A 25,069-nucleotide genomic window follows, 5' to 3' on the forward strand; every position below is an offset into this window, starting at 1 on the left:
TCTCCTTTACTACTCTAACGATTTTTTCCAATCTTTCTTTACCATACTTTGGTATTCTGTTTTACCATTGCTGGTAATTTTCTGTTTCGCTTCACTTTTTCCATAAGGTCATCTAGTTACCATTGTTGGTATAACTTTTCTTTTCTCTACCTTCTGTACCAAAACAAAAAAACCTTCCTTTATGGCTCTCTTTTTAATGGCTTTTTTCATTTGACAAGTTTACAGCTGAAAAGTGTACAGTATTTAAAAAGTGCACTTCCTATGGGCACAAGATACCCAAATGTTCATGCGTACACATGGGTTCTCCTGCCGCTGTGTGGTCCCGAATCTCGGCTCCTTCCAAAGGTCTGGGTCTGGAAGTCCGGGTGCTTCCTGGCTTCCGTCGCGAAGACAGGTATATAAGCTATAAGTATAAGACGTTTTCTTCAGTCTTTTCTTTTTGCTGCGCCGGGTGCAGAAGCAGTTCGCAGCGTCGCCGGGTCGCGGCCTGAAATTGAAATTACGAAAATTTGAAAGTCTTTTTTTAAGTAAAGCACTTATTGGGGAACTTTTTCTTGCCTCACAATCGATGTCGACAAAGTTAACAATTGTATTTTGTGGGAAGCAAATGCCGCACAAGGAGTGCATTCCTGTATACCTTTGTTTAGACCCTTTTTATCTAGAAATTCCTTATACAATTTGTGCTGGCTTTAACACCAGAGCTTTCAGTGGGTGATGCAACTGATTGGTGCTTAAGGGCCTTATCCCTGCTTCTACTTCATGGGCTTAAACCCCTTCACAGAAATCTAAGTCTGCGGAGCTGAGGGATCCCAAATCTGCTCAGACATTGGAACCTCCAGCTAAAATCTCCAAGCACTCTGATCTGAAACCCACAGATCCTATGCCTTCAAAATCAAAGTCCTCTCAGCTCCGAAACCCTTGTTTTTGTCTGGAGCCAGTGTCTCCAAGACTGAGGTCTCCTTTCCTACAAGAGACATCCTTTCACTCGACCTCCTTCCACTTCCTCTTCAATCAGGTCCTCCCAAAGTCTATTCAAAGCAGAGGTGGATAGGATGATGAGAAAATTTCTCAGAACACAGATCCGGATGGGGGTCTTACTGGCTCCATCTCTCATCAGATTCATGAGCCTTAAAGCCTACATCATATACCATCATTTCTCCTTCTCTGATCTGAACTTCTGTTTCAGACCCCTCAGATTTGAGTTCTCTAAGAGTTGAACCATCTGATCTAAATGTGCCTTTCTCTCTGACTACTTTCCTGATCCGTTCAGCTCCGACTCCCCTTGATCAGAATGTGTCTCGAAGCAGAAGCATCGGTGTCGGATCCAAGGGAATGACTTTGACTCTGAATCTTTCGGTGCCATTGTTTCCCTCAGAGCTTTGGTGCTGGACAGCTCAGCCCAGACTTCTCCCTCGGAGTGGAGGATCAGGGGAGGTCCTGGTTTGTCTGATCTGAGACCTTTGGCTCTGGCTGGATTGACCTTGGCTTCTCCTGGTCCCTCTGTCTTTGAGGTGGTGGAGGTTTTTCCCACCCAAGAACTGTTTCAACTCTTACCTGTTTGGATCTGACACCTGTTCCCCCTTTGAATCATGTTTCTGAGTCTCTTCATCGTATTCCACAGGAACAGCCAGCCCGTAAGAGCCTCCAGCTAGCTCCAGTTAAGGAACTCCCTACCATTTCCGATACATGTCCAGAGCACCCCACTGAAGAGATTCCCCAGCTGAGATTGTGCAAAATGAGGCACTTATAGTCCCCCTAGGAATCTTTCACAGAAGACACCAATTTTAATGAAGGGGAAGGGGCCCCAAGATCTCCACCAGAAGGCGTATCCTTTGGCGACATTCTAGAAATCCTGTGCCAAAAAGGTGTTGGTCCTTGGAAACCCCTTCTCAGAAGGAAATGGTGATGTTCTTCGTGTTTCACTGTTGCAGTCATTACATTTGGGTAATCTGCTGGCAGGTTGCCCTCAGTCGGCCTGAATAACAAAGTCTTGGGTCTTGCGTTGGTTGCTGTCTCCTCTTCCATGACGTCAGGGATATAAAACATGCAGCCAACGCCATTTTATTCCGTCTTTTTTGCCACGCAGTGCCCGAAGCAGAAGCAGTTCGCAAGTGCCAGTTGGCCGACTCCTGAAATTTTCGCATTTGAGTTTCAGAACCGAATTTTTCAAACTAAAGCGAAGTACCCCGTTGGGGAAACTTTTTCTTGCTCCTTACCGATGTCAGTAAAAGTTAATAATTGCATTACTTGTGGGAAGCAAATACCTCATAAGGATTTTCATTTGTACTGTATTGCTTGCCTAGGCCCAGATCACAACGTGCCTTGGTGTTGGTTTTGTGCTAGATTTAACCAATGCACTATTAAGCGTCGGTATATTTTTGCTTCTAAATATTTTGGTTCAAGATTCAGTTTTCCTGAAATGTCGTCGGTTAGCAATCTGACTACCGGAGTTCACAAAAAACACAAAGAAAAAGACAGAAACAGACCATCGAGGTCCAAAACCGACAACGAAGCTTCTAAGCCAGTCGCCGGTTCGCCAGTACTCAGGCTCTTTCGCAGCCCCTGATGCTCGCTACTTTTGAGTCACAGGCCTCTACCGAGACCCATTTGGAGTCAGTATGCCGCGAGATTCTCAGAGTATTGAACCTGCAGATGTCTCTCCCTTGGATGGGTCCGGAGCCGCTGAGCAGGCACCGGCTTCTGAGAGTGTTTTCAGCCCTCAACATTTTTATATTAAAGCGACGCCAGCCTCAAAAACAAGGTCAAAAACAGCTTCTATGTCTAAAAAACTGACGCATGAGCCACGTGCTCAGGCCCCTATGCCTAAAAAAACAGATGATCAAAATGGCTGAGGATTTAATTACCTTGATCAAGGGTTCCCAACCCCCCCCTGCTAAGAGGCCTAGGCAAGGCACTGATTATGATTCTTCAGATCAGATTTCCATTTCTTCTGATAAGGAATTTTGTATTCCACCCTATTAGGATTCTGATGCAGAGGAATCCATCTCATCTGCATCTCCTCCTGAGGATTACTCTTTTGGAGAGACTTTGCATACTTTAAGGGAACATTTTCACTGGGAGAGTCAGGACTTCTCTGAATCAAAAAAGAGACTTGGGGATTTCCTTCTTCTTTTTGAGGCCTTTGGCAATACCTCCTGTATTAGAGATTGTTGATGATGTGTTTTCGGAATCAAGCATGGCTCCTGATTCCCTGCCTCTGGCTCCTAGTACGCCAGACAGATATTACAGGGTTCCTGACTCCCACAAATTTCTATTCAAAAATCCTGCTGCTGATCCTGAAACTATTTCTCAGGGTCCCAAGGGTGTAAAGACCTCTACAGCCAAAAATCCTACCCCCTCTGACAGAGATTCCAGGGCACTGGATAGATGGGGAGAGAAGGTTTATACGTCTCCAACCTTGGCAATCAGGGCCTTAAACTGCCACTTTCATATGCTTAAACGTCAACAGCATGTTATGAGCTTACTGAAACAGAAAATGATGTTGATTTCTGATTGTGTGGAAAATAGAGAGTTACAGGAATTATTGCATTCAGCAGAACAGGTTGGAAAGCATACTTTGCAATGTGGTTTTGATTCCTTGGAGGCCTCTTGTAGAGCCGCCATTACTGGATCTGTGATTAGAAGGCATGCCTGGCTCAAGGAGCAACATCTGCCTGATCATGTTAAAGCTAAATTGTTAGATGCCTCTTTGCAACATGATACTCTGTTTGGTAATAAGGCAGAAGAGGTTTTAAAGAAAATGGAAGACAAAGCTAAATCTATGCAAACTGTAAAAGATTTCTTGCAAGTGCAGTCACCCAGGTTCAGTAGACACTGGCCTACTAAAAATTGGTCCTTTCCTGTGTCCAACAGAGCCACTCAAGACAAATCCAGGTGCTCAAAAGGCTCCAGATACCAATCACAGGGTTCTTACAGGTCAAAGCAATAGGGTGCCTCCACCTCCAAAACTGGAGGAAATAAAGCACAACCCTACAGTAAGCAGTCTCAATGACTTTCCTCTACCGTCACCAAGCACTTACCTTTTGGCAGCCCCCTTAAGGGGAAAACAAGCACTTCATGCTCAAAATTGGCAGTTAATTACCCAAGACATGTGGGTATTAAACATGGTATCCCAGGGGTACAGGTTTCATTTCCATACTTTGCCAATTCCAAACGGATGGCCAGATCTGCCACAAAACCAGTGGGCAGAGGCCCAGAAACAAGTCACGTCCCTCATGGATATGGGGGCTATTCAACCGGTACCAGAAAAGGAAAAAGGACAAGGTTTTTATTCAAGACTTTTCCTGGTACCCAGCAAAGACAATTCATGGCATCCAGTACTGGACTTATCGATTTTTGACACGTTCCTGGACATTCCAAAATTCAAAATGCTGACTTTACAACAGTTACTGCCTGTGCTAGGCAGGAATGCTTTGTTAGTCACTCTAGACCTGCATGTTCCAATAAGGGAATCATGCAGAAGATACCTCCGCATCAAAGCAGGTTTTTTGCATTACCAATTCTCTGCACTGCCCTTTGGCTTATCCACTCTGCCCAGGGTCTTTACAAAGTGCCTGGCACCAGTAATTACATTCTGCAGACAAAGAAGCATACAAATGTGTCCTTATCTGGACGACTGTCTCATTCAAGCAGAGGACAAGGACACTCTTCTTCAGCATCTGGCGTTTGTAAAAAGGCTTCTAACATGCCTAGGGTACACAATAAACGAAAAGAAATTACAACTGGTACCCTCTCAAATAATTACATTCCTGAGTGCAAGCTTGAATACAACTGCCCAGATGGCTTACCTTACACCAGATAAACAAAGGCAACTGACAACATACAAATGGCAACAAAAACCCTGTTATCTGCAAGACAAATTCTGCAGGCTTTGGGGTTCATAGCATCCTGCATTCTACTAATTTCATATGCGAGACTGCATATGAGGAAACTTCAGTGGTACCTAAAAGGTTTATGGAGTCTACATTGTCACAGTCTGGAAACAATTCCTCTCATTCCCTGCCTACAACAGGAGTTTCATTGGTGGGCAGAGACATGTCACCAAAACAAGGGACCGTCATTCACCCTACCCCCTGCCACCCAAACCCTAAATACAGACGCATCAGACTATGCTTGGGAGGCCCACCTGGCGGGGAGATGCATTCAGGGCAAATGGAGGCCAAACCAAATGCATCTGCATATCAACCAGAAAGAGATGCTAGCTGTTCAGAATGCCCTGACAACCTTCAAGGACTTACTTCATCCAGGACAACTACTGATAAAGACGGACAACACCACAGTTATGTGGTACATAAACAAGCAGGAGGGTACACATTCCTACCCCCTTTGCAGACTAGCCATGGCCTTGTGGAACACAGCCTTGACTTACCAAATACATCTTGAAGCTCAATTCCTACCAGGAAAACAAAATATTCTGGCAGGCGACCTAAGCAGAAATCTTATGGACCAACACGAATGGAAACTGGATCCACAAATCTTCAGCATGCTAACACAGAAATGGGGGAGCCCAGACATAGATCTATTTGCCTCTCCCCAAAATTATCAGTTGGACAAATTCAGCACAAGAACTCATCACAAAAAAGCATGGAAAGTGGATGCCCTATCCTTCAGCTGGAAAAACCTATCAGTCTGTGCCTTTCCCCCCTCTGCCTTTACTCTCCAAGGTGTTACTAAAAAATGATCCTAGTTGCTCTGGACTGGCCTAGCCAGCACGGGTACCCACTTCTAAGGAATATGTCTCAACTTCCTTCATGGTACTTGCCTCAAATACCTCATCTACTATCTCGGCAGAACAATCAAATTCTGCACACTCAGCTCCAAACTCTGAATCTTGCAGCATGGCTGATCAATTAGTTATTCAAACAACACCTCTCAGTAAATCTGTGATGGATGTCATTTTGGAAGCCAGAAGGCCTAGTACTAGAAAATCTTATGCTGATAAATGGAAGAGATTCTGTGCTTGGAAGCAAGCACAAGGAACAGACACAGCAAAGCCCAATATTCCTCAGATTTTACAATATTTGACTGAGATGCTTGACAAGCGCCTATCTTTTTCTTCAATAAAAATCCATGCCTCTGCCATCTCGGCTCATTACAACACAGAGCCTCCCCTCTTTTCTCATCCTCTGCTTAAACAGTATCTTAGAGGGGCCAGAAATTTAAGGCCTCCCAGAAGATCACCAACTCTTGCATGGGACCTCAATTTTGTGCTGGAAAAACTCACCCTGCCTCCTTTTGAACCAGCAGCTACTGCGGATATGAAATTTCTATCTTGGAAAACAGCTTTTCTCTTGGCAGTAACTTCAGAAAGAAGGTTTCAGAACTACAGGCTCTCATGGCAGTGGAGCCTTTTATTACATTTTACCCGGACAGGGTGTCCCTCAGGACCTATCCTTCTTTTATGCCTAAGGGTGGTATCCAGTGTGCCTCTTAACCAGACCATTCACCTGCCAACATTTTATCCAAATCCGCAGAACAAAGGGGAGCAGATTCTGCATTCATTGGAAGTTCACAGACAACTAAGATTCTACATAAACAGGACTAAATCTCTAAGAAAGTCTGAGCAACTACTGATAGCATTTGCTGCATTATCAGAGGGGAAGGCTATATCAAAGCAGCTTTTTCTAAGTGGATAAGCCACTGCATTTGTTTCTGCTACTTGCACCATGGTAAACCTGTGCCCTAGGGGATCAGATCACATTCCACCAGGGATTCCTCTACTTCAGCAGCTTTTCTCAGAGGGGTTCCAACCAAAGAAATTCTAGAAGCTGCTACTTGGAGCTCTGTTCATACCTTCACAAACCATTATCATTTGCCTCTCTCCTCCAAATCCAGGGCAGGCTTTGCCACTGCAGTTCTGCAGGGCCTTCTAGCCGCTCCTAATGCTGTTAAGTTCCATCCACCCATCCATAGCTTTGGGATTCTACCCAAATGTAATGACTGCAACAGTGAAAAACGAAGAACATAGTACAGTTGTGTACACTTAACCATAAATGTAGATGTTCGAGGGTATTCACTGTTGCAGTCCAGGTTACCCACCTGCCATACCCCTTTCTATACCTTTTCCTTCCTTCACTATATACTAAAGCCTTTGTGGTGTATTTGCTTTTAGATGAAGGTAAAGTTTGTTACTAAAAGTGCATTTATATATATTTTTGTTTATATATATATATATATATATATATATATATATATATATATTTTCTCCCCATTTGGGGGGACCTGACATCTGGGGCAAGAAAAACTGAATAAAATGGCATCTGCTGCATGTTTTATACCCCTGACAACCTGACGTCATGGAAGATGAGACAGCAACTGACGCAGGACCCAAGACTTTGTAATTCAGGCCGACTGAGGGCAACCTGCCAGCAGATTACCCAAATGTAATGACTGCAACTGTGAATACACTCGAACATCTACATTTATGGTAAGTATACACAACTGTACTTTCCTAGAAGCATTAGGGTCTGGCCCATCTGTGTCTTGGGTTAAACTCCCTGGCAGACAAGCTTATAGATCTTGTCTCCTGCTGGGCCTGGAAGGAACCAGGTACTATAGAACCGATTCCATGGCATCTGGATAAGATTCTTGGAGCACCTAAAGATAGACAGTTTTGAAGTAAAGGAATCCCTGTGAATGGAATGGTTGTTGCAGTAGCCACCAAAAAGGAGCTGGCTGAATAAAGCTCTTCTGTACATCCCCATAATAGAGAATTTTGGGCGTTGAACAGGTATGGGAAGTGAGTTTACACTTCAGCAACCTTTGCTTTACAATCGCAAAACTGTCTGGCACACTTCACTAAGTTACAGCGGGACTTAATCAAGGAACTCTCTAACTCTACCCCTGGGTCCATGTCAGTGGAGGAAAAGAAGTTTTTTCCTCTCGACTGTCCACCCTGCAATCAATCTCAAATGCATCCATGAGGCTAAACTCTCGTGCAGCTTCAGGCATAGCCATTAGGATTCTTGCGGAGCCCTTCAAAGCTTCATTCATCAGTGCTCCCTTTGAAGGATCCTCTGTTTGCCCCAACCATTAAAGAAACACTTTCCTGCACTGAGCAGGATGGAAATGCCTTGTCTGCTGTGAGAATCCACATTTCTGCCTTTCAGAGACCACTTTCTACAAATCAACATGGTGGTAAGAAGATATGGTTCTGGAAGTCTCAAGGACTTTTTCAGGACTTGAACAGAGGTTTTTCTCCCAGAGGCAGAGGGGGAAATAATAACAGAAGATGCAGCCCACACAGCAGAGAGAGAAATAATAACAAAAGATGCAGCTTGCACGGCAATGGGGAGGTGGGGTCTGCAAAACCAAGACTACTGAGACTCCTTCTCAGATAGACCTTTTCATAGATCCAACGATGTTCTTCATGTTTCACTGTTGCAGTCATTACATTTGGGTTATCTGCTTGCAGTAGCCCTGATTAACAAAGTCTTGGGTCCTGCGTCGGTTGCTGTCCCTTTTTCCATGATGTCAGGTCGTCAGGGGTATAAAACATGCAGCCAACGCCATTACATCAGTCTTTCTTGCCGTGCGGTGCCCGAAGCAGAAGCAGTTCGCAAGTGCTGGTCGGCCACTCCTGAAATTTTCATTTTCGAATTTCAGAACCGAAGTCTTCAACTAAAGCTAAGTACCCCGTTGGGGAAACTTTTTCTTTCTTCTTACCAATGTCAGTAAAAGTTAATAATTGTATTACTTGTGGAAAGCAAATACCTCATAAACATTTTAATTCGTACTGTATTCCTTGCCTCGGCCCTGACCACGACGTACCGTGCTGTCGGTTTTGTGTTTTATTTAATCAGCGCACTATCCGTCATTGGTATGTTTTTGCCTCTAAATATTTCGGTTCTCAGCTTATTTATCCAGAAATGTCATCGGTTAGCCATCTGACTACTGGATTTCGAAAAAATGCAAAGATAAAGACAGAGGCAGGCTGCCGAAGTCCAAAACTGCCGACGATGCTTTTCCTAAGCAAGTCGCCAGTTCGCCGGTACTCAGTGAGGCGCTTTCGCAGCCCCTGATACCCACTACTTCTGATTCGCAGGCCTCTACTGAGACCCATTCGGGGTTCGGTATGTCGCGAGATGCTTCAACTATGGAACCCGCGGATGTCTCTACCTTGGATGGGTCCGGAGCCGCTGTGCAGGCACCTGCTTCTGAGGGTGTATTCAGGCCTACGGACTTGCATATTAAACCAACGCCTCCTTCTTCTTTTAGGCCTAAATCTCGAACCATGCCTAAAAAGCTGATGCCCAGGCCACATGCTCAGGCCTCCATGCCTAAAAAACAAATGATAAGAATGGTTGAAGATCTTATAACTCTAATCAGGGGAAGCCAACCTCCCCCTCCTAAGAGACCTAAGACTGAAGTTGTTTATGAATCTTCTGAACAGGATTCTGATTTTTCGGATTCTTCTGATGATCTGGATTTGCCCTTATCTACTTATGAGGATTCTGATGCAGAGGACTCTATTCCCTCTGCTTCCCCTCCAGAGGATTTTTCTTTTGATGAGACCTTACATACTCTAAGGGAGCATTTCTACGGTTAAAGCTAGGATTTTTCTGATTCAAAAAAGAGGCTTAGGGATTTCTTACTCCTGCCTCAGCATAGGCCTTTAGCTATTCCTCCTGTGCTAGATGCTTTTTCGGAATCTAGTTTGACCTCTGATTCTTTGCCTCCTGCTCCCAGAAAACCTGACAGATATTACAGGGTTCCTGATTCTCATAAGTTCCTTTTTAAAAATCCTTTTGCGGATCCAGAGACTATTTCACAGGGATCCAAGGGCATTAAGGTTTCTACTGCTAAAAATCCTACCCCTTCTGATAGAGACTCCAGGGCGCTGGATAGATTGGCTAAGAAGGTTTACACTTCTGCAACCCTGGCCATTAGGGCTTTAAACTGCCAGTTTTATATGTTAAAGTATCAGCAGCATGTTATTGGATTGCTTAAACAGAAAATGATGTTGATTCCTGACTGTGCGGAAAATAAAAAATTACAGGATTTAATGCATTCTGCTGAACAGGTTGGAAAACATACTTTGCAATGTGGATTTGATTCCTTAGAATCCTCTTGCAGGGCTGCTGTTACTGGGTCTGTGCTCAGAAGGCATGCTTGGCTTAAGGAGCAATCTTTGCCTGATCATGTTAAAGCTAAATTGTTGGATGCTCCCTTAAATCAGGACCGCCTGTTTGGCAACAAGGCTGAGGAAGTTCTTAAAAAGATGGAAGATAAAGCTAAATCTATGCAAACTGTTAAAGATTTCTTACAAGTTCAGCGTCCTAGATTTAGTAGGCATTGGCCCTCTAAGAATTGGTCCTTTCCAGCCCCTTCCAGGTCTTCTCAAGCCAAACCCAGACACAGCAGAAACCCCATGTTTCAGTCCCTGGGGACACACAAAACTAAGCAGTGGGGGGTTTCCACACACAAATCAGGGAGTAGTAAGACTACCCCCTATGGAAGACTATCTCAATGACTTGCTTTTAAAACTTCCAAGCACTTCCCAACTGAATGCTCCTTTAGGTGGAAAGATTGGTCTGCAGGTCAGAAAACTGGGAACTCATTACCCAAGACAAATGGGTTTTAAATATAGTGTCCCAATGATACTGATTTCACTTCCATAGGTTCATAGGTTAATACTAAGCTAACTGCCCTTGCAAGCCATTGTAAGCCTAGCCAATTATCTTTGTGAGAATCAAACCCTGCACTTTGTGTTTGTAAGGCAAACACCTTAACCATTGGGCCACCCTCCCAACTCCAATACACACCTTACCAACAACAAGCGGGTGACCAGATCTATCCCCAAATCAGTGGGCAGAGGCCCATAATCAAGTACTCTCTCTCTTAAGCATGGGGGCTATTCAGTTAGTACCAGAAGAGGAAAAGGAACAAGGTTTCTATTCAAGACTTTTTCTGGTACCCAGAAAAGTCAGTACATGGCGTCCTATCCTGGACCTTTCTACTCTAAATACCTTTCTGGTGATTCCAAAATTCAAGATGCTAACTCTTCACCAGCTGCTTCCTATGCTAGGCAAAGATGCATGGTTGGCAACACTAGACTTAAAAGAAGCATACCTGCACATCCCTATCAGGGAGTCTTGCAGAAGATCCCTACGCTTCAAAGCAGACGACATGCACTATCAGTTCTCTGCACTGCCCTTTGGCTTATCTGTTGTGCCCAGTGTATTCACAAAGTGCCTAGCTCCAGTCATTGCATTCTGCAGGTAAAGAAATATTCAAATATATCCATACCTGGACGATTTTCTAATTCAGGCAGAAAGCCAGGACATTCTTTTGAGTCATCTGGCCTTTGCTCAAAGGGTACTGACTTGTCTGGGGTACACCATAAACGAAAAGAAATCACACCTGGTGCCATGTCAACACATTATATTCCTGGGAGCAAGCTTGAATACAACTTCCCAGATGGCTTTCGTCATGCCATAGAAACGGACTCATTTGACAACCTACTTCAAACAAGTGGCCACAAAAACCCAGTTATCTGCAAGGCAAATACTGCAGGCCCTGGGGTTCATGGCCTCCTGCATTCTTCTAATTCCATATGCAAGGCTGCATATGAGGAAACTGCAATGGTATCTCAAAAGCCTATGTTGTAAACATTCACAGGATCTAGAAGCTATGATTCCTGTCATACCTTGTCTACGCCTAGAGTTTCTTTGGTGTGCAGAGGCCTGCCACCAAAACAAGGGACTACAATTCACACTACCCCCTGCCGCCCAAACCTTAACAACAGACGCATCAGACTATGCATGGGGGGCTCACCTGACAGGGAAGTGCATTCAGTGCAAATGGAACCCAAGCCAAATGCACCTACACATAAATCAAAAGGAAATGTTAACTGTACAGAATGCTCTGACAGCCTTCAAAGACCACATTCTTCCAAACAACTAATGGTAAAGATGGACAACACCACGGTCATATGGTACATAAACAAGCAGGGGGTACACATTCTTACCCCCTCTGCAGACTAGCCATGGCATTGTGGAACACAGCCTTGAGCTACCAAGTGAATCTACAAGCTCAATTCCTGCCAGGAAAACTAAATACACAGGCAGATGGACTACGCAGAAACCTCATGGACCACTGGAACCAATGATTTTCAACATGTTGACAAGCAAATTAGGAGCCCAGATATAGACCTGTTTGCCTTCCCCCAGAATCATCAATTGGACAAATTTTGCACAAGGATTCCCCACAAACTAGCTTGGAAAGTGGATGCTCTATCCTTCAGATGGAAAAACCTATCAGTTTATGCCTTTCTTCCTCTGCCTCTGCTCTCCAAGGTAGTACTAAAGATCAAACAGGACAAGGCAAGGACGATTTTAATTGCACCAGACTGGCCACACCAACACTGGTACCCCCTCCTGCACAGTGTGTCACTCTTGGCCCCATGGCACCTGCCTCAGACTCCTTCCCTATTGTCTCAGCAGGGGAACCAGATTCTGCACCCTCATCTGCAAACCCTGAACCTAGCAGCCTGGCTAATTACCTAATCTCTTCTTTTCCACCCCTCAGTAAATCAGTGATGGATATCATTTTAGAGGCTAGGAGGCCTAGTACTAGAAAATCTTATGCTGCAGAATGGAAAAGATTTTGTACCTGGAACCAATCTCAAGGGATGAGCGCAGCAGTGCCCAATTTACCTCGGATTCTACAATGTTTGACTGAGATGCTTCATAAGGGCTTGTCCTTTTCCTCCATCAAAATTCATGCCTCAGCCATTTCAGCTCATTATAGCACAGAGCCTCCCCTCTTCTCTCACCCACTGCTCAAGCAGTTCCTCAGAGGGGCCAAAAATTTAAGGCTACCGAGGAGAGCTCCAACTCCAGTCTGGGACCCTAACTTTGTCTTGGAGAAACTCACTCTTTCTCCTTTTGAGCCAGCTGCTACTGCAGATTTAAAATTCCTTTCCTAGAAAACAGCTTTCCTTTTAGCAATCACTTCTGCAAGAAGGGTACCTGAGTTACAGGCCCTTATGGCAGTGGAGCCTTTCATCATCTTTCATGCGGACAGGGAGTCCATTAGAAACAATCCCTCCTTCATGCCCAAGGTGGTATCCAGTGTGGTTCTTAATCAGTCCATTTATTTGCTTACCTTCTTTCCTAACCCACAGAACAAAGGCGAATGGATACAGCACTCCTTAGATGTGCACAGACAACTTAGATTCTACTTGGACAGGACTAAACCTCAAAGGAAATCCGAACAACTACTGGAGGCATTTGCTGCAGGGACAGAGTGGAAAGCTATTTTAAAGCAAGCCATTTCAAAATGGATAGGCCACTGCATTCATTTCTGCTATAAGCACCATGGAAAACGTACCCCACAGGGCATCAGACCCCATTCAACCAGGGCTGCATCTACCTCTACAGCCTTTCTCAGGGCTGTCCCTACAAGGGACATCCTAGAAGCTGCTACCTGGAGTTCTGTACATACTTTCACCAAGCGTTATCATTTGCCAATTTTCTCTAAATCCAGAGCTGGTTTTGCCACTGCAGTCTTGCAGGGCCTTGTAGCTGGTCCTAATTCTATTTAAATTCCTCCTCCCAACCTTAGCTTTTGGAATCTACCCAAATGTGATGACTGCAACAGTGAAGCACGAAGAACATAGTACAGTTGTGTACACTTACCATAAATGTAGATGTTTGAGTGTATTCACTGTTGCAGTCCTGGTTATCCTCCCTCCAGCCCCCTTTCTTCTTTTGGCTATACCTCTACTCTCATTTACTATGCTCAAAAGGCTTTTTGGTGTATTTGCTTTTGGTTGGAGGTATATCCTTGTATTATAGATTTAATTGCTTCCCATTAGGGGGGCACCTGACATCTGGGGCAAGAAAAACTGATGTAATGATGTCGGCTGTGTGTTTTATACCCCTTACGACCTGATGTCATGGAAGAAGGGACAGCAACCGGCGCAGGACCCAATACTTTGTTAATCAGGCCGACTGAGGGCTACTGCAAGCAGATAACCCAAATGTAATGAGTGCAACAGTGAATACACTTGAACATCTACATTTATGGTAAGTGTCCACAACTGTACTTTCTAGCTGACAAGCTTAGCAGGACTATCCTGATGCCTCATGAGTGGTCTCTCCATCCATCAGTGGCAAATATGATCTTCCACTAATGTGTGTCAACCTTTCTCTGATCTTTTAGCCTCTCCCCTCAACAACAGCAGCAGGTTCTTTGCCTTAATTCCCCCTCAGGGACAGTCACAGAGAGGCTCTAGTTGACACTTGGCCCTCCAGTCTTCTATACTCTTATCCTGCCCAACCTCTAATCCCCAAATTCCTTCAGAAAGCACTCCAGTTGAAGAACAAAGTAATCCTTTTTACCCCCTTCTGGCCTCGGCAAGTGTGGTTCCCCTTCCTATGGTCTCACCTACTATGTCCACTGTGGACACCGGACCCCAGACCAGACCATCTTTCACATCCATCAGGGATGATTTTCCAGGCATTACAGTCCTCAGACTGACTGCATGGTTTCTCCATTTCCAATGATGGCTAAACATTCCAGGCTTTCCTCTCATGTTTACCAAAATTTATTTTCATCTCAGAAACCCTCTGCAAGAAAGATTTGTAGGAGTAAATGGAAAAGATTTTCTTTTTGGACACAGCAGAGAGAGTTAGATCCTTTCACCACTCCAATCCCTGCTGTTTTGGATTTTCTTGCTTCAGTTTTTCAAAGTGGGTTAGTTTCTCCACAGTCAGAGTTCGGCTGGCAGCAATTTCCAGCTGTCACATCGGAGATGATGATTCCCCTTTAGCCTCATCCAGGTTATGTAAAGCATTCCTTAAAGGTACTTTTTTACTGAGACCTCCGATAAAAGATCCCACTCCACCTTGGGATCTTACAGTTGTGTTGCAGAGTTTGATATGATCCCCTTTTGAACCCTCAGCTAAGGCAGATTTGAAATTTCTTTCTTGGAAAACAAGTCTTTCTTGTGGCTATAATTTCTGCAAGGCAAGTCTCTGAACTTCAGGCACTCTCTTCAAAACCACCTTATTTAATTTTCCATAAAGATCAGGTTACTTTACATCCATACTTCTTCCTTTGTAACTAAAAATTGCCCCTGAAGCAAACATCAACCAAGTGATCAATTTGCCAGTTTTCTTTTATAAATTTGACAACAAAGGAGAATACGTGCTTCACCTTTAGACGTACATAGGCAACTTAATTTCTACATTAATAGACAAAAGAATTTAGTAAGACTGACCAATTGTTTCCTTTGCCAATAACAAATTGGGAAGACCAGTATCTAAAACTACACTAGCCAAATGGATAATGATTGCGTTTCTTCTGTTTATTCTTTGAGAGGTTTATCCTTGCTAAAACAGTCAAAAGCACACTCAGCTAGGTCAATTGCTATGTCAGCTGCTTTTTGGGCCATAACTTCTAGTGACGATATTTGCACAGCTACCACTTGGTCTAATACTCATACCTCTATTACTCATTACAAGTTGGACATCTCCAGAAACAGGGCTGCATTTGGTTCTGCAGTTCTCTGGAACATCCTTCATATCCATAGCTGGGGACTATGTTCCATTCGTTGACGAATTAATGAAAATTACATCAGATATAAAAGTTATGTATTCACCATAACTATGCATCTGTGTTATCCATTTTTATTCTTCCTCAACTTCCTCCCAACCTTCCCCCTATCCATGTCTTTTGGAGTGACCTGATGAATTTTTTTTGTTAGGAACCACAGTTCCCATGTTCTGCTACTGTTCTATTCTTTGTATTATTATTATTATTATTATAATTATTATTATTGTTATTTAATTGCGGTGGTGGTGCTGCGGTAGTATTGTCACCTCACAGTAAGACGTTGTCCTGTTCGATTCTCAGCTAAAGCGTCTTCCGTGTGGAGACATGTGTGAATGGGCGTACCTTCGTTGAAGGTTGTGCGTCAGGGCTGGCAACTCGGCACGTAAAAATCTACTGCCAATCATTAGCGGACCGGGAAAAGCCAAAAGACACAACAACATTATTATTATTGTTATTATTTTTTATTATTATTATTATTATGCTCTATGTTTGGATAAGTTATATAGTAGCAGCAAACTCGATCTGAGGTAGTGCAGTGGTCAGGGACTTTATGGGTAAAGGGAGGAGCTTGAGAGTCAGATTCTAGAATCTAGTGAAAAATTGCCAAGTATGATCCGAGGGCCAGAACCGAGACCCATTCGTTGAGGAAGAATGAAAATGGACAACACAGATACATAGTTATGGCGAGTACATAACTTTCATTTTAGTATAACTCACTGAGTGACAGTTATGCCATTCGTTAACATACGTTGTTGAAATTTGTTGTCTAGTATGTAGTGTGGCAGTGTTCTATGTATCTTAAATGAGAGCCAGCATTATCTTTTGTGGATCCCATTCATTAGATGACATATCTTGGCTATTGAGTACTAAGGCTGCAAGGATCACTGGGAAAATTTCTGCAAATGGCCTACAGACTGTTTATAGTCATGCTTTATACAAATTTTTAACATGTAAAATACAGTGGTTCCATAAGGCACACTTTGTTTGGTCCTCAGTAGAGAGGCTGTCGCTATTGAATGTTGATGTATTTTCAGAATTTCTTTCTTTCTTTATTTTTTTAAGTGACATTTACTGGTTGAGAGTGTTATGTTAATTATATCTTTTGTATAAGAAACCTGAGGCATTGTGGAAATTTCCTAATCCCATACTGGTCATTAGCAAGTGCCATGTGCTTGTTAATATCCTCATGAACTACCTCCATTGGTGATGAAGAATGATGGTTTAGTAGCCTGTCCAAAGAATGGCACCTGATCCTAGCCAGCTTTGCTGCACTGTTGGTACTGGAGTATGAAGCCAAGTGCCTAGTGCAGGCACAGAGCTCAAGCTTTCCTATTCTAGCACATTCCATGAAACAACTTATGTGGGCTAAATTGTTTTCTGTACGTAGGAAATAAGTCCTGGTAGTGTTATGGAAACCACCAAATCCAGAGCAGTAGGACACCAATGGAAAATTGTGTGAGAAATGTGTTTGTGAATTGGAATGTCACCATCCTTGCACAAGCCTACATGTACCCCTTAAAATAACCCAAGAGTATCAAAACTTGTCCAATGTATTTGGGAAGGATGGCTGTGCTTAAAAAGAGACCCCATGGGTTGTTAGCATAGTAATCACCTGTGAACCTGTAAGTTGTTAGTAACTCTGCATTTGGTAGAAGCTCTTGTTCATATGACTTACGTATCATTTGAATATGCTGCTTTTTTTAAAAACAGTTTTAATTATTCGTCACATTATCAATATCAAACAAATTCACATACGTTAATAATTTAAAAGGAGCAGCACACTGACACCTCCCATTATTGTTCACATGCTTTATACATAATTTCCATTGTAACATTGTTCCATATTCTTGTGTTAGAACATGCACATTTATTTCTTCAGTTCCTACTGACCTGCTTATTTAGGTATCTTTTTTAGCATCACTTTGTATATATTGTTCCAAAATGCACCATTTATTTTTATGAACATGACTTCCTTCATGATGTTCATCATGTTTCACTGTTGCAGTCATCATTGTTGGGTTCTTCCTGCCGGCAGGCAGCCCTCGGTCAGCCAGAATCCCAAAGTCTGGGTCCGGCGTCGGCTGTTCAGTCATGCACCCTGACGTCAGAGCGTCAGGAGTACAAAGTTGCCAGCCGACGCCATGTTCTCCAGTCTTTCTTACCGTGCGGTGGAAGCAGTTCGCAAGTGCCGGTCGGCTGACTCCTGATATTTTTTCATGCTTCAGTCCGAAGACTTACTTCTTTTTCTCAAAGCTAAGTACCCCGTTGGGGAAACTTTTTTCTTGCTCCAGTCCGATGTCAGAAAAAGTTAATAATTGTATTTCTTGTGGGAAGCAAATACCTCATAAGGATTTCCACTCTTACTGTATTCCTTGTTTAGGCCCTGACCATGACGTAGCTAGTTGTCGGTTTTGTGCTAGATTTAACCAATGTACCATTAAGCGGAGGTACGATTTTGCTTTTCACTACTTTGGCAGGCGATTTAATTATAAAATGTCAGACACGCTTCCGACTACCGGAGTTCACAAATGACGCAAGGATAAGGACAGGTCTCCGAGGTCCAAATCAGACGACGGTTTAAAGCAGAGCCAGCTACAGGTTCGGCCGTCGTCAGTGAGGCACTTTCGCAGCCCCTGTCGTCGGCCATTTCAGAACCAATTGCCGAAACGGACTCCCACGAGGAGCCAACTAGGCCTTTGAGTACTCCAGCTGCAGGACCTTCGGACAATGCTCCCTCGGATGGGTCCAGAGCCGCTGTGCAGGTACCGGCTTCCGAGGGGGTTTTCAGGCCTACACAGCTTCTGATAAAGGCAAAGCCAAAGACAAAGGCGAAGACTCCTTCTAAATCAAAGACACCAGCCCAGGCCTCTTCTGATCTGGGACCCAAATCTCAGAAACAGCTGCTTAAAATGGCAGAGGACTTACTAACCATGATTAGGGGTTCACATCCCTCTCCTGACAAAAGGCCAAGGCAAGAATTGGATTATGAATCCTCTGATCAGGCATCTATTTCTTCAGTGTCTTCCTCTGAACAGGAATATTCTTTCCCTCCTTATGAGGATTCTGATGCTGAGGAATCCTTTCCATCAGCTTCTCCCCCTGAGGATTTTTCTTTTGGGGAACCTTTACATGACATGAGGGAACATTTTCACTGGGAAGGACAGGAGTACTCTGAATCTAAGAGAAGGCTTAGGGATTTCCTTCTTCTTCCCCAACATAGACCCCTGGCTATTCCTCCTATTTTGGATATTGTGGATGATGCCTTTTCTGAGGCTAATTTAACTCCTGACTCCTTTCCTCCAGCTCCTGCTAAGCCCGACAGATATTACAGGGTCCCTGACTCCCACCAGTTTCTTTACAAAAATCCTGCTGCTGATCCAGAAACCATTTCTCAGGGTCCTAAGGGTGTTAAAGCCGCCTCTGCTAAAAACCCTATTCCGACAGATGAGGATTCTAGAGCTTTGGAGAGATGGGGCAAAAAAGTGTACAGTTCTGCTACTTTATCTATTAGGGCTTTAAATTGTCAATTTCATATGCTAAAATATCAGCAATTTCTGCTGTCTGTTATGAAACAAAAGCTAGGTACCATTTCTGCATGTGCAGACAATAAGGAATTACACGATTTGATGCATGCTACTGAGCAAGTGGGGAAGCATGGCTTACACTGTGGTTTTGATGCCTTGGAGGCTTCATGCAGGGCGGCTGCCTCTGGCACAGTCATTAAAAGGCATGCTTGGTTAAAGGAACAAAACTTACCTGATCAAGTGAAAGCAAATTTACTGAATGCTCCTGTTCAGCATAATGTTTTGTTTGGGTCTAAGGCTGAAGAGGTGATAAAGAAAATGGAGGATAAGGCAAAATCCATGCAAACGGTTAAGGATTTCTTACAAGTTCAGCCTCCAAGATTTAGCAGAAATTGGCCAACTAAAAATCGGTCCTTTCCCAGCTCGGACAGGCCTCAGAGGGGTAGATATAGGCGCTCCAGAGGGAGGGCCCAAGCACAGACCTCTTACAGACCTAGACAGTGGAGTGCTTCCACCCCCAGGGGTGGAGAGGATAGACCTCAATCTTATAGAAAACAGGCTCAATGACTCCCCCTGCATGGCTCCAGGAACTTCTCTCCTGGAAGCCCCTCTAGGAGGAAAACTCTCTCTTTTTCAACAAAATTGGACTTACATAACCCAAGACAAGTGGGTTCTGGATGTAGTTTCAAGAGGTTACAAATTCCACTTTCATACCTTGCCAAGACCAAACGGATGGCCAGACCTGCCAAAACACCAATGGGCAGAGGCATTAAACCAGGTGGGATCCCTCATGGCTATGAGGGCCATAGAACTGGTTTCACAATCAGAGACGGGGCAAGGGTTTACTCAAGGCTCTTTCTAGTTCCCAGAAAACAAAATTCATGGAGACCCATCCTGGATCTGTCAGTCTTAAATACTTTTCTGGAGATACCAAAGTTCAAGATGCTTACTCTGCAGCAGCTCCTGCCAATGTTGAGCAAAAATGCATGGATGGTGACATTGGATTTAAAGGAGGCTTACCTACACATCCCTATCAGACAGGAGTGCAGAAAATACCTCGGTTTCAAGGCCGGCTTAAAACATTACCAATTCTCTGCACTGCCCTTTGGCTTGTCTACTGCACTCAGGGTCTTCACCAAGTGCCTGGCACCAGTAGTAGCTTATTGCAGACTCAAGGGAATTCAAATTTACCCTTATTTGGACGACTGCCTTATTCAAGCAGACAGCAAGGAGGTCTTACTCCAACACCTGGAATTTGTTCAAAATCTACTCAAGTACCTGGGATTCACTGTGAACATAAAAAAGTCAAATTTGATACCCACACAACAGATAACTTTTCTTGGTGCTCTTCTAAACACAACAACCCAGATGGCATTCCTGACATCCGAAAAACAACTACAGCTGGCTTCAACTTTCAAAACCTTGGCGTTAATGTCTCAGCTAACTGCAAGGAAATTCCTGCAGGCTTTGTGTTACATGGCCTCCTGCATCCTTCTCATACCAAATGCAAGACTACATATGAGAAAAATACAATGGTACCTAAAAAGTGTATGGTCTCAGCATTGCCACAGTCTAGACACAGATTGCTGTCTTGCCTTGCCTACAAAAGGAATTCCATTGGTGGACCATGGCATGTCTTCACAACAAAGGGAAAGCCTTCAGTCTGCCTCCAGCCAGCCAAGTGTTAACCACGGACGCCTCGGATTATGCATGGGGTGCCCACTTGCAGGGGAAAGGCTTGCAAGGTTTTTGGACAAAGGATCAGAAGCACCTACATATCGATTTAAAGGAGATGTTAGCTGTACAGAATGCCCTCTTGGCTTTCAGGGATTTTCTACAGCCAGGACAACTACTGATACGGACAGACAACACCACATTTATGTGGTACATAAACAAGCAAGAGGGTTCACACTCCTACCCCCTTTGCAGACTAGCCATGACTCTATGGAACACAGCTCTAGCTTGCAAAGTGGATCTACAAGCTCAGTTCCTGCCAGGGAAACAAAATATTCTGGCAGACGACCTGAGCAGGAACCTGTCAGACCCACACAAGTGGATGCTAGACACCCAAATATTCAAGATGATTACAGAAGCCTGGGGCTGCCCGGACATAGATCTATTTGCATCCCCCCTCAACCACCAATTACAGATTTTTTGCAGAAGGATATTTCACAAACTAGCATGGAAAGTGGATGCTCTCTCATTCAGTTGGAGAAACCTCTTGGGGTATGCTTTTCCTCCACTACGTCTTCTTCCACGGGTGTTATTAAAGATCAAGCAGGACAAACCCAAGTTGATTTTACTGGCCCCAAATTGGCCTCGTCAATTTTGGTACTCAACACTGATGAATCTATCCCAGGAGCCTCCTTGGATTTTACCTCAGATTCCAAATCTTTTGCCCCAACACCAGGGTCAGGTTCTGCCCTCTCATGTCAAAACTCTCAGCCTGGCAGCCTGGCGAATTCAGGGTCTATGATTAATCCTACCCTTCCCAAACAGGTCATGGATGTCATCTTAGAAGCCAGACGGCCTAGCACTAGAAAATCTTATGCAGGTAAATGGAAGAGATTTTGCACCTGGATGCATGCTCAGGATTCAGATCCTCTCATTCCTAATATCCCATTGATTTTACATTACCTGACAGACATGCTACATAAGGGTTTATCCTTCTCCTCCATAAAAATACATGCCTCAGCTATCTCTGCACATTACAATACAGATCCTCCAATCTTTTCGCATCCACTTCTGAAACAATATCTCAGAGGAGCAAAGAATTTAAGGCCCCCTAGGATACCACCCATACCTGCCTGGGACCTCAACTATGTTCTGGAAAAACTCACTCTGCCTCCTTTTGAGCCTGCTGCCACATCTGATATTAAGTATTTATCATGGAAGACAGCTCTCCTACTGGCTTTGACCTCAGCCAGGAGAGTCTCGGAGTTACAAGCACTCATGGCTGTGGAACCTTTTATTTTTCACCAAGATAGGGTGTCTCTAAGGATTAATCCTACTTTCATGCCTAAAGTGGTTTCCAAAGTGGCTTTAAATCAAACTATTCACCTGCCAACTTTTTTCACTAATCCACAAAATAAGGGGGAAAGGATCTTGCATTTCTTGGATGTGCACAGGCAACTTCGTTTTTACCTGGACAGAACCAAGGATATCAGGAAAACAGAGCAACTGTTTGTTTCTTATGCAACAAATTCCCAAGGCAAAGCTATTTCAAAACAGACCATTTCTAAATGGATTGCTCATGGAGTCAGATTTTGTTACTCTCATCATGGAAAGCAAATCCCAGGAAAAATTAGAACTCACTCTACCAGAGCTGCTGCTACTTCAGCTGCCTTTCTTCGGGGAGTACCTACCAAAGATATTTTGGAAGCTGCAACTTGGAGTTCAGTGCATACTTTCTCTAAGCACTATAATATTCCTCTTTACTCTAAGTCTAGGGCAGGCTTTGCTTCTGCAGTCTTGCAGGGCCTTCTAGCCGCCCCTTCTACTCTATAACCACCACCCTTTATCTCAGCTTTGGGATTCAACCCTACAGTGATGACTGCAACAGTGAAACACGATGAACATAGTACAGTTGTGTACACTTACCATAAATGTAGATGTTCGAGTGTCTTCACTGTTGCAGTCTGGGTTACCCATCCTCCTGTCCCCTCTTATACTTACATTAGTGTGGTTTCCTACTTCACCCTTCTTCTGAGGTGTATTTGCTACAGGGTATGGCGTTTGTTGTATGTTACATTTTTGTTTTACTATTAGCCTTCATTTCTGGGCACCTGACATCGGGGTCAAGAAAAACTGGAGAACATGGCGTTGGCTGGTAGCTTTGTACTCCTGACGCTCTGACGTCAGGGAGCATGACTGAACAGCCGACGCATGACTGAACAGCCGACGCCGGACCCAGACTTTTGGGATTCTGGCCGACCGGGGGCTTCCTGCCGGCAGGAAGAACCCAACAGTGATGACTGCAACAGTGAAGACACTCGAACATCTACATTTATGGTAAGTGTACACAACTGTACTTTTTAATGATCACACAAAAAACATGCACTCCGAGTTTTCTCTATCATTTCTTTCATGTCTGCATCATCTGCTGTTTCCTTGAGGGAGAATCCTCTGAAGTCTATTTAGAGTATAAAAATATCTGTGTGAACATGTCTGTGCAAATATTCTAAATATACTGGACTTTGTAGCTTTTCTAGGGTCCTTACACATTTCTTCTTGTTGTTTTATAACTTTTCATTATAATCTTCCCTCTCTTTCTTTCCAAATCTTCTCTGATTTTTATAATTATCAAGTAATGTTTTGTATGGTTTACCTTTACATGTGCATATTGCACAAGGGCGAAAAGCAATTTTCCGAAAGGCAGTTTGCAAACACTGAACGGAAAAAGGTTTGAATGTGCAATGAGCGAATGCACAGTGAGATTCGCTCATTGCACATTCAACATTCTGGGGCAGATTGCACTATAGTGGGGATTGGGAAATGGTTTCTTTCCCCACTGTAGTGCGATCTCGGAGTTAGAATAATAAAGTGGGGGTGCAGGGGGGCTTGCCCCCTGCATTGCAATTTTGTCAGAGCTGGTCTTTCACTCAATGCCCCCCCTCCTCATTTTTTCTGTATCTGTATTCTGCCACTAGTCCCTGATATAGAAGGCAATCTCACCTGCAATTCAAACTGAGTATTTGCTTTAATACATCTTAAAGCATTAGTACCTCAAAGTGTACATAATTTTGTAGTTCTCCTTATTAATGCAGGAAGAATGCTAAGAAAACCCACTTTGCGAAACACAGAAATTGCCCAAAATGAAAACGATGCATAGAAAAGATCTGCTCGATCACCTGCTTGCTCTTTTTGCTTCTAGTTTTGTGTCCCAGGAGAAATTCGTTATAGGACCATCTGTCACCGTGGCGTTAGTCACTGTTTAAGTCTTCCTTTAGTGCCATTGAAGCTGGTACTATCATTAAGTCTGGTTCATTTGTGGCTAGCAGTGTAACATATACTGTACGTTTACTCTCTGACATTGTAAACTGGACTTGTACTATTAACAGATATGGCATTCAGGCAGTTCCTTGACTTAATGTATGATCAAGTTGATTAATTATGTTTTGACTGTTTGACACAATACTTCTATCATGCCATTCTTAATCGTAGCACAGCCATGTCTTGCCTAAGAAATTATCTGTTCAAAGCAAGTTCACATGTGGTCTTGCTTCCATGTGTTATTAGCAGTATAATCATCATCAAACAAGTTCAGTATTAGAAAACATTGAACAAAATTTTAAATGTAAATACCAAACAAAAGCTGTCCCAGCACAGACCCCAGTGGGACACCACTGGTCATCTTCATGTTCTCTGATGATGTCCCAACCACCAGCACCACGTGGCTTCTGTTTTTGAGTCAGTTTGCTACCCATCTTACCACATAGGGATCAGTTTGTTAACACATTTAGTTTAGTTATGCTAGTATGTATGATGGTGTCAAATGCCTTGACCAGATCAAGGTAAACTGTCTGTATATTGTGACTGTTGCAAAAATCGTGTATTACCTTCTCACAGAAGTTAACCAGGTTCATTAGACAGGATGTAGCTTTTTACAAAACCAATTTACTGAATTTATATTCTCTCATCTTTCTTTGAGCTATAGGAGTAATATTTCACCTTGGTTGTTTATGCTTTACTCATGAACTGTTTTATGTACACAGTAAATAGTTTATTTTACCTTCATAAAGCTGTCCATATTTACCAATATTAATTTGAAAAAACATCACTCGTGCTACCATGTTAAGAGAAAATGAGAGGAGCCCCCACAACTGTTCTTCCCACCACCCACAAGATAACATAATTCTTTGTTTTGGCATAAGTGTAAACATAATAAGTACATAAAAAATAATATTGAGTAGAACTCTAATTGTATTAAAAACTAGATTCCTATATGTCAGTTGTATTTCTTT

At 43.4% G+C, this 25,069-nt stretch overlaps 1 protein-coding gene across 1 annotated transcript in view; it reads left to right on the forward strand.

Moving 5' to 3' along the window:
* LOC122797632 (integrator complex subunit 8-like) overlaps positions 1–25,069 on the forward strand; it is a 1,436,218-nt gene that overhangs the window by 56,213 nt on the left and 1,354,936 nt on the right. The gene's annotated exons all lie outside the window — the stretch shown is intronic.

The sequence above is a fragment of the Protopterus annectens genome, chromosome 3.part1 (genome assembly GCF_019279795.1).
Source record: "Protopterus annectens isolate FY-2018-M chromosome 3.part1, PAN1.0, whole genome shotgun sequence".
In the NCBI taxonomy this organism is placed as follows: Eukaryota; Metazoa; Chordata; order Ceratodontiformes; family Protopteridae; genus Protopterus; species Protopterus annectens.